Source organism: Tachysurus fulvidraco, chromosome 17 (genome assembly GCF_022655615.1).
Source record: "Tachysurus fulvidraco isolate hzauxx_2018 chromosome 17, HZAU_PFXX_2.0, whole genome shotgun sequence".
In the NCBI taxonomy this organism is placed as follows: domain Eukaryota; kingdom Metazoa; phylum Chordata; class Actinopteri; order Siluriformes; family Bagridae; genus Tachysurus; species Tachysurus fulvidraco.
This window is the reverse complement of record NC_062534.1, coordinates 21,058,761-21,067,467: the sequence shown is the minus strand read 5'-3', so window position 1 is coordinate 21,067,467 and position 8,707 is coordinate 21,058,761.

Below are 8,707 nucleotides of genomic sequence, written 5' to 3'. Positions count from 1 at the left end.
GCATTAAAATAAGACAGGGGCTGGAAGCTAGCACTTTCCCCACAGAGAAAACTATAAATCTGTAAAAAAAAATAATAAAAATGTGACAGCTAAGAAAAGTAAAGGATCATGAAGTTGTTAATAATCAGCATAAAATTCTTCTAAATATGATCAATGGAAGCAATGCTTTATGAAGTAAAAAGGATCCTCTTCTTTAAAAAGGTTCGGCACATATTTTGGATCCTAGACCTTCATAACATATCATTATTTGTCACTTAATACTGAATCACTCGATATTGATTTACACAATACTAAATCACTCAATACTGAATCACACAATACCGAATCACTCAATACTGAATCCCTCAATACATATTCACACAAATACAAATCACTTAATACTGAATCACTCAATACTGAATTACACAACACTGAATCACACAATACTAAATTACATTTTATTTTGATTAAAACCATTTGCACAATATTGAATCACACGATACTGAATGACACAAATACGAATCCCACAAGACTGAATGACCCAATACTAAATCACTCAATACTGAATCACACAATACTGAATCACTCAATACATATTCACACAAATACAAATCACTTAATACTGAATCACTCAATACTGAATCACACAATACTGAATCACTCAATACTGAATCGCACAATACTGAATCACACAATACTGAATCACTCAATACTGAATTACACAACATTGAATCACACAATACTAAATTACAGAATACTAAATCACTCAAATACAAATCACTTAATACTGAATCACTCGATATTGATTTACACAATACTAAATCACTCAATACTGAATCACACAATACTGTATCACTCAATACTGAATCACTCAATACCAAATCACTCAATACCAAATCACTCAAAACTGAATCAACCAATACTGAATCATCCAGTACTAAATCAATTAAAATGCCCAGCATTGAATCAATCAACACCGAATTACACTGTATCACATAACATCACATAGAAACAGCTATCTAACACATTTTACTGAATAGTTCACTGTTCTAAATGTACAATTAAAACATCAACTTTTTGCTACAATAATCAAATATTCAAAGTAGCTTCTATCTTAAACTGCCAGGAAACATATCATTAGATTCTAATCTTTTGTTGTAATATTTCAAAGAACAGGAATTCTGGAAATTTTACAGGTATTTGTGAAGATGATCTTACGTAGATTTAAGAATTAGTTTAGTATTAAAGAGAAGGAGATGGAATACATTTTATAGAATCAGATATTAGTAGTGTTTAAATTATTATGTTTTTTTGGATGTCATTCCATAACTCAAGGATGCACACGTATCACTATATTTTGATATATTCAAGAAAATTCACTTTCTTAGCTACTTCTCTTAGCTACCTTTTCTGTGCTCAGCTGTAGGGTTTGACATAAACCTCCTACACGTTCCCTTAGATTCACAACCAAAAACCCAAAGGTTTTTTCTAAGTATTCATTAGAAATACATTCATTTATACATTTGTATTGTTTGAGAGCATTAGTATAATATAAACTGCTAATTATCCACCGTAGAGTTTTTTACTACAAACCCATTTATACGGGGAGTTTTAAATGACCAAAGAGTTTAAAAGGTGTATTTTATACACCAAATATTCCTGAGCCATGTCCACACATTCTGTAAGTGTGATGATATGAATTCTGTAATTACTGGTTACTTAAGGCTAACATTATTGGCAGTGACTGAAAAGAGAAAGCTACTGTATGTTGAAACTATTGTGTACTGTATATTTTACAGAATAAAACATTTTGTAAAATAATCCTTCATCCTAAGTGAGTGATAGATATAATAAAATGAAAAGGGGGAAACAAAGTACATTTAAACCATCATAGTAGTCACATTTATTTGCATTATTAAGTGTATTGCAGTTAAGTTGTATTGTACAAGTCATTTTTAATTGAGATGATTTTGGATAAAACTTTAACATTTCCCCCCAAAATTAAGTGTTTTTTATCCCAGCTTTTTTTTTTACTGAAGTTATTTATTGTCTTACCGCTTTACTCTTTTTATTGTTTTGTATCCTTTTTTGGGTTCACTATTGCCTGTAGCTCTGTGAAATACTGTTTGTAGTTTAGTAAATTTATCACCAGATGGAGACTTTGAGTAACTAATGTCTTCTAGCATCCTCAACACTCACTCTCACTCTCACTCATTTTCTACCGGTTTATCCAAACTTCTCGGGTCATGGGGAGCCTGTGAGCCAGGCGTCATCGGGCATCAAGGCAGGATACACCCTGGACGGAGTGCCAACCCATCACAGGGCACAGACACACACACTCTCATTCACTCACACATTCACACACTACGGACAATTTTCCAGAGATGCCAATCAACCTACCATGCATGTCTTTGGACCGGGGGAGGAAACATGCAAACTCCGCACACACAAGGCGGAGGCGGGAATCGAACCCCGACCCTGGAGGTGTGAGGCAAACGTGCTAACCACCCTGATTCTGAAATATAATTATAAATAAATACATAGCAAAAGTTATAGTTATATAATTATTGCCACATGTTTTTATTTATTTCTTTTTTTGTTTGTTTGTTTGTTTAGTACAGAACGATTCAGGACAGCTTTCAAAAAAAAGTGTTGTTTTTATGTCTGTAAGAAGCACTGAAGGAGGTGTGGTCTCTGTGTCAGTCAAATGTGAAAAAGGCGTGGCCTTTGTGTCTGCTAATTGTAGTAAAAAAGGTGTGGTGTGTGTGTTGATTGGTTGCAATATAAAGAAAGCACGGCCTCAGTTCTGTTAAGCTGCTATACAGTAGGTTTGGCATTAACCTCCTCAAAGCTAACATTTTATTTTGATTAAAACCATTTGCACAATACTGAATCACACGATACTGAATGACGCAGTGAATGACACAAATACGAATCCCACAAGACTGAATGACCCAATACTGAATTACTCAATACTGAATCACACAATACTGAAACACTCAATAATGAATCACTTAATATTGAATCATTCAATACTGAATTTCTCAGTGCTGAATCACTTAATACTGAAACACTCAATACAAATCACTTAATACTGAATTGCACAATACTGAATCAGCCAATACTGAATTACTAAATGCTGAATTGCCCAATACTGAAACACACAATACTGAATGACTCAAATACGACTCACACAATACTGAATCAGACAATAAAGAATCATTTGATATTGAATTACCCGAATCACATGATACTGAATTAATAAATACTGAATCACACAATACTGAATCACCCATATACTGACTTAATAAATAGTGTACTGTATCAACAAATATTGAATCACCCAATACTGAATCATTAATAATAAATAACCCAATACTGAATCAACCAAAAATCGCTCGACACTGAAGCACACTTCATTACATATCACGTAGAAATGATTAACGGTACCATACTGTACAATTCAATCAGAACCTTTTTCCTCTCATAGGCAAATATTGTAAAGTATTATTTTATACTACCACGATTAGGCTGAAAAAGAAGGAAAAACCGTATCACAATTTAAATACGTTTTGTAACTATTTTTAAAAATCTTTGTCAGACATTAAACTGTTATGTTTTATAATTATACATGAATATCTTTATTCCTATATAACAGTATCGCGAATAGCTTTTTACTGGCACCAGATTTCTGCAGAAAAATCCATGGGTGGATATTTATGTATTTCCTTGTGTGTGTGTGTGTGTGTGTGTGTGTGTGTGTGTGTGTGTGTGAGTGTGAGTGTGAGAGAGAGAGAGAGAGAGAGAGAGAGAGAGAGAGAGATTGTTAGACTGTTTGTGTCTGAAACAGCTTTGGCAAAGCAGGAACTCAGCTCAGGTCAGGAATGTCAGTCAGGAAGTCCTCCGGCTGCTTCAGAAATAGACTTCCTGTTCCCTGCTGCCCCTTTGGGTGTAGGTTGGACTTCTCCTGAGGTGTTGACAGCAGAGGTGGGCCATTTAGAGCTACAGCTGGGGAACCCACCATCTGGCACAGGATCTAGCTTACGTTTGGGACTGAGTGTGTGTGTTTTTATGTTAAGGTTTGTTTAGCATAGTTTGAGGAAGTTTACTGTTGTAATACAGTGAAGTGAAGAATAAGTGACGTGACATACGGTGACCCATAATCAGAATTTGTTCTCTGTGTTTAACCCATCCAAAGTGCACACACACAGCAGTGAACACACATGCACACCTTCAACACACACCCGGAGCAGTTGGGGGTGGGAGTTTTTGTGGGGCTGGTATGGGGGGTTTGGGACTATGGTACTAGGGTCCTGTGCCTTGCTCAAGGGCACCTCAGCCAGCCTGGGACTTGAACCCACAACCTTAGGGTTAGGAGTCAGACTCTCTATCCATTAAGCCACGACTTCCCCATACAGTTGGTCACTTAATGTAATCTCTTACACAATCAAGAATACAGCCATGAGTGTTTTCTTATAAGGTTTTACATTTACATTTACATTTACAGCATGTGACAGACGCCCTTATCCAGAGCGACGTACATAAGTGCTTAAATCTCTAACACTGAATACATTAATGCTGGTTCACTAGGTTACATACTTAAGATACCATGAGTTTAAAACATTTGTTCAAAGTTAATGAAAAAAGTGTCAATTTTTTTTTTGTTTTGTTTTACAACGTTGTCTATACTTGGTTGTGCTTGCAATTACATTTTTTATTTTAGATGGGTTTTTTTTTTTGTTTTTTTTAACTGTAAAACAAATTAGAAGCAACCGAGTTAGACGTGTTCTTTTATTTACAACAAAACAAGATCAATGCCTCCACAAAAAAAAGTGACAATACCATTATACAATTATATGATATCTAATGATGAATTTTAAAGTGGCTTCATAATTTGAGTAAAAACATAAAAACACAAAACACTCCTGATACCCATTCTTTGCTCTTTATTTACTAGAAGTTAGTAAAAGCTATTTACTGTTAGAATAAAAATACATTTAAAAAATTGTTTAAGTTTATTACAAATGATGCCATATTTCACCAAATGACACAAACCAAACAGAGGATAGTTGTAGAAAGACCACTGAAAGCAACAGCTAAGCAATTAAGTGATTAAATACTTAGTAATTGTGACATCAACCACTAGGGAGACGGATGAGAGTCATTTTCATTTGAGAGTCATCTTCAGTATCCACTTCATCCTGGGTCTCAGTGGACCACCGGGTATGAGGAGGATCGGAATCAGTCCATCACAGATCACAATGTTCACATTTAAGGGCATTGTATCATTACCAATCCAATGACCAGCATGTTTTAGGGAGAACCCTTCAGGAACCCCATAATGTTAGAACATACAAACCTTGAAAATACTTTAAAAATGAAAGAATTTCTCACTCTGGTATTTAATAGTCAAGTTTCCCATCAATGATCCTTTAAATCCATGGTACTGCACAATTTATTGACTTTCCTGTTCCAGCAGATATTTCCTTAAAGTACAAAATGGTTAGAATGATTTGGACTCCAGATGGTTCACATGCCCAGATCAGATCCTTAAAAAAAGAAGAAAAAACTTTATAATATAACATTATAACTGTGTATGAAGTATTTCAGAGGCTATACAAAAGCTCTAGAGATATAAATTGACACTAGCATTTTTCCTCTTTAAACTCCAAATAGAAATGCTGCTTTCAACGGAAAAGCTCAGTTATTCTGTCACGCTGCTTTAATTAATGTGGAATTTTGCACCATTAATATACAATTGATTCCTATTTTTGGGACACAATGTGTCCAAACAGGGAAGTTATGCCATGACATTCTCAGCGGGTGTATTCATGAAACACAATTAACTCTGAGCAACATTTTATTCTCAGCAACTTGCGACTTTACAAAACGCACACGCACACTCGACTGTGTAGACTGCACTGATCTCCACCATACACACTCATCTAATACACATTCATGTCTACAGCAACACCCATATCAAACTGTTTATGTGCTGCTTTGCAACCTGTTTTTGCTATCTTTGCACAGACTGTCTTGCACATCTCATTACATTTTGCAGATCTCATTACAACACCTCATATCACTGCTGCTATCTTGTTAAGTCTTCATATTAGTACTTTTGCACATGTAATTTAGAATATACAGTATATACTGTGGTCGGTGTAGCTTTTGTGTATTGTCTTGTAGTGTTTTGTATCGTCTTTTGTCTCACACTGTTTGCATCAGGCTGCACATGTGCACTTTATGTGGCTAGGACTAAGTTACTGTAGTTAAGTCCTTAGCTCTGTTTTGTTCTATGTAGCTCTGTCTTTATTCTATGTAGCACTACGGTCCTGGAGAAACGTTGTCTCATTTCACTACGTACTGCATCAGCTATATATGGTTGAAATGACAATACATTTACATTTACATTTACAGCATTTGGCAGACGCCCTTATCCAGAGCGACGTACATAAGTGCTTAAATCTCTAGCATTGTATACATTAATGCTGGTTTGCTAGGTTACATACTTAAGATACCATGAGTTTAAAACATTTGTTCAAAGTTACAATGGAAAAGTGTCAAAGGTTGTGTTTTTTTTTATATACATATATATATATATAAATACAAAAGATAGGGAAAGAAGTGCTAGTTGAAGTGTTTCCTGAATAAGTAGTTCTTCAACCGCCGCTTGAAAATAGCCAGTGACTCGGCTGTCCGGACCTCTAGGGGAAGTTCATTCCACCACCTTGGTGCCAGAACAGAGAAGAGCCTTGTAGTATACTTGCCTCTTACCCTGAGAGATGGTGGGACCAGTCGAGCAGTGCTGGTAGATCGGAGGGTGCGGGGTGCAGTGCGAGGAGTGATGATAAAAGCTTCTTGACTTGACTTGACTTGACTTGAGGAGAATTTGTACTAACATACCTGCATTACATTCAATACATGCTGAAACTAAACAGTTCTTTATTAATATGTCAGTTTCACCTCTCTGACTATCACACACACTTGTCCTCAAATCTCTGACATCAGCATCTAGGTCACTCGTACAGGCATTGTGTGTGTGTGTGTGTGTGTGTGTGTGTGTGTGTGTGTGTGTGTGTGTGTGTGTGTGTGTGTGTGTGTGTGTGAGAGAGAGAGAGAGAGCGAGAGAGAGAGAGAGAGTTACGCTCTTCTCTGGGAAACTTGCAGTAAACACAGACATGGGGTCGAGGTCAAAGGCCGCATGGATAAACAGCCTCCTGAAGCGGTCTCAGTGTTCAGATCACGATTGTGTTTTACCCAGAGCGTGCAGCTGTGGATCAACTTTTGCACGTTTTCTGACTTGACTATAACACTATACACCCTCAAACAGCTGGGAGCCGAGATGAAATTTTAAATGCTTTGTCTTCAGGGTGACATCACGGTGTGTGCTCCTCTCATTGCCCATGTGATGAGATGCCCATGTGTGTTTATTTACATCGATCAAAACACATGGGCATTTAAAATGTTGTATAATGACAAAATAGAAAATATTGAAGTGTAGTGAAGAAAAAATACAAAGTAAAAATTAAAATATATAACCCAGGAAATAGAAAAATCAAAGATTGATATATTTTTGTTTACATTTAAAATTAAAGTTTCATTTCCAAGATACTTCAAGCAAATCAAGCAAAATTAATGGGCATGTTTTTAAAATACATATATAATTGTTATTGCTGAAGGATTTTGTCATTTTGGTGATTTAATTAAATTTATTAACAATTAGTAATTTGAGCAGTATAAAATGGAACAAAATTTTTCAGTCATTTATTTTTATTGTACTAGAAATAAAATGAAGGATGTCTTTGTTTATGGAAGGTTTTATATATATATAAAGTGATCAATTGACCAACCATTACAAATATAATATATTAAAGAAAGCTGTTTTAAAATAACTCTTTAAAATCAGTTTTAAAGATTTTTACATTTAATATTGTGGTATATTTACATGCCTGATATCATTTACATCACAGCAGGTAATATCAGCTGTTCCTTCACAAGGCATTATGTTGTCTCTCTCTTATGATTATCCTAAATCGGCACATGAACTACATTACCCATCAGTCCCTGCACCTTTCCTTGTCATATGTTACCTATGTTTCACTCAGTTGAGTCTCGTTATTTATGTTTCGGTGTCTTTTTGTCACGTTTCTGTTGATGTATGTTTTGTTTGTTCATAGTCATTCATCAGAATCAGAATACTTCATTAATCTCCAATTGGAAATTGGGTTTGTTACCACAGCTCCAAGTCACCAAAATAAGAATACAAAAATATAGGCTTATATACACTAATATACACATATATACTGTACACTATTGCCTTTATTATCCACTGTACAAACAACTGTCTTTATTATCCACTGTACATACAACTGCCTTTATTATATATGTGTTCATGCCTTATCATTGCCAGTCTGTTTACACTGCGGAGCTCCTGTACTAGAACAAATTCCTCGTATGTGAAAACATACTTGGCAATAAAGATCTTTCTGATTCTAAGATAATATATGCAAAAATATATAAAATTAATAAAGCTAGGATGTAAATAGCTTTACTGGTAAAGGTGTATTGTTGCACAGTGAGATATGTTGTTGTACAGATTTCACTTCTGAGTCAAGCTCATCCTCATTGGGTTTTTTTTATAAGGATTTATATTCGAGTGGGATTAAGCAACCAAGAGCGCCTGAGGAACTAACAGATCAGCGTCATTTCTGAGTTCATTACAGAC